The sequence below is a fragment of the Myotis davidii genome, unplaced genomic scaffold (genome assembly GCF_000327345.1).
Source record: "Myotis davidii unplaced genomic scaffold, ASM32734v1 scaffold233, whole genome shotgun sequence".
Lineage (NCBI taxonomy): Eukaryota > Metazoa > Chordata > Mammalia > Chiroptera > Vespertilionidae > Myotis > Myotis davidii.
In genome coordinates this window covers 3,232,287-3,234,972 of record NW_006285917.1, presented here as the reverse complement: position 1 = coordinate 3,234,972, position 2,686 = coordinate 3,232,287, and the positions used below count along the sequence as shown (strand labels likewise).

At 40.7% G+C, this 2,686-nt stretch overlaps 1 protein-coding gene across 1 annotated transcript in view; it reads right to left on the bottom strand.

Annotated features, from left to right (window-relative positions):
- The window catches only part of TFCP2 (transcription factor CP2), a 73,326-nt gene that overhangs the window by 16,773 nt on the left and 53,867 nt on the right, over nucleotides 1–2,686 (bottom strand). The window lies entirely within an intron of this gene.

The following is a 2,686-nucleotide window of genomic DNA, read 5'->3' as shown; positions in this document are numbered from 1 at the left end:
TCTGGTGCTGGCAGCTGATGCGAGCGCCTGGCAGGAGCATGGTGTGCGGGAGCAAAGAATTTTCAGTAACCACCAGAGGCTCGCCCCAATGACAGCGATCAGCACCACACCTTGGTCTGGTGCCCCTGCTCACCTGCTCCACCATCCCGCCATGGCCAATGTCCACCATGTTCTGTGCTCTACCACCTGCTGCCAACACCCGCCATGTTTCACGTGTGCCCCCTGGTGGTCAGCGTACATCATAGCAACTGGTTATTTGTTTGGTTGATTGTTCCATCGTTTGGTCTATTTGCACATTAGGGTTTTATATATATAGATGGTGTGAGCCCTAGCCAGTTTGACTCAGTGGATAGAGCATTGAAGCAGATTAAAGGGTCCTGGGTTCGATTCTGGTCAAGGGCACGTTCCTGGGTTGAGGGCTCAATCCCTAGTCCTGGTTGGGGTGCATGAAATTGGCAACCAAATGATGTGTCTCTTCACATCAATGTTTCTCTCTATGTCTCTCCCCCTCCCTTCTACTCTCTAAAAATCAATGGAAAAATTATCCTTGGGTGAGGATTAAACAAACAAACAAAAACTGGTGTAGTATAGGCATAAAGATGAATATATGGACAAATGGAATAGAAGAGAGCGCTCAGAAACAAACCATCATATGTATAGCAAAATGATTTTTTAAAAATATATATTTTATTGATTTTTTACAGAGAGGAAGGGAGAGGGATAGAGAGTTAGAAACATCGATGAGAGAGAAACATCGATCAGCTGCTTCTTGCACACCTCCTACTGGGGATGTGCTCGCAACCAAGGTACATGCCCTTAGCAGGAATCGAACCTGGGACCTTTCAGTCCGCAGGCCGATGCTCTATCCACTAAGCCAAACCTGTTAGGGCGCAAAGTGATTTTAGACAAGGGTGACAAGGCCATTCAATGGTAATGGGTAGTCTTTTCAACAAATGGTGTTGGAAAAACTGGAAATCCACACACAAGGAATGAAGGTGGACTCTTACTTTACACCATCTATGATAACTAATTTAAAAAATGGATCTACACTGCCCTGTCTGGGTAGGGCAGTTGGTTAGAGCATCATCCCAATATACCCATGTTGTGAGTTTGATCCCTAGTCAGGGCATATATAAGAAAGCAGTCAATGAATGTATAAGTAAGTGGAACAACAACTTGATGTTTCTTTTTCTCTCTCAAAATAAACAAACAAATAAATAAGAATTTCCTTCCTTAAAAAAATATCTACACCTAAACCTAAAACTTCTAGGAAAAATTTCATGATACTGGACTTTCCAATGTTTCTTAGATATAAGAAATATACCAAAAGCACAGAAAAAAAACACCCCAAAAAAGATATAGACTATATCAAAATTTAAAACTTTTGTCCATTAAAGGACACTATCAACAGTGAAAAGACAACCTACACAGAATAGGAGAAAATACTGTAACTCATATTTCTAATGTGGGTTTAACATCCAGAATATATACACAACTCCTACAACTCAACAACAAAACAACCAGATTAAAAAATGGGCAAAGGATTTGAATACACATTTCTCCAAAGATATACAAATGGCCAATAAGTACATGAAAAGATACCCAACATCACTAATAATTAGAGAAATGTAAATCAAAATCACAATAAGATACCACTCCATATCTATTAGAGTAGCTAGTATTAAAAAAATAGAAAATAAGTGTTGGTAAGGAGGTAGAGTAATTAGAACCCTTGTGTAATTCTGATAGGAACATAAAATGTACAGCCACTGTGGAAAACAGTATGGTGGTTCCTCAAAAACTTTAAAAGAGAATTATCATATAATATAGCAATTCCACTTCTGAATATACACCCAAAAGAACTGAAAGCAGACACTAAAGTAAGTATTTGCACACCCAAGTTCATAGTAGCAATATTCATTCACAATAGCCAAAAGGTGGAATCAACCCAATAATCCACTGAGGAGTGAATGGATAAACAAAATGTGCTATCTACATACAATGGAATATTATCTATAATAATAAAAGCATAATGTGCTGATTATGTAAATTAGACAAAGCTGGGGCTGGGAGGGAAGCCCGGGTTCTGGGTGCCTGCCAGTGGCCAGAGGGAAGCCCGGGTCCTGCGTGCCTACCAGTGGCCAGAAGGAAGCCGGTGCCAGCAGCCAGGGGAAGGAAGGCCTATTCTTGCACGAATTTCATGCATCGGGCCTCTAGAAGGTCATAAAAAGGAAGAAAAGTCTGACACATCCTACTACATAAACTAACCTTGATGATTATGCTAAGTGTAATAAGCCAGTCACAAAAAGATAAATACTGGGTAATTTTATGTATTAAAAATAATTAAAGTTTTATGTTATGTATATTTTACCACAACTAAATTAAAAAGAAATAAAAACAACATAAAATCACGCTGAAATAATGAATGTGATTGTTTGGGAACCGAAGTGTCTCCACTTTGTAATTTTTGGTATCATCATGATAGTAAGTTTTTATACTTAACTAGTGGCCCGGTGCACAAAAATCTGTGCACTCGGGGGTGGGGGGATCCCCTCAGCCCGGCCTATGCCCTCTTGCAGTCTGGGACCCCTCGGAGGATGTTCACCTGCTGGCTTAGGCCTGCTCCCTGGAGTGATCAGGCCCAAGCTGGCAGTCAGACATCCCTCTGGCAGCCTGGAAGCCCTTG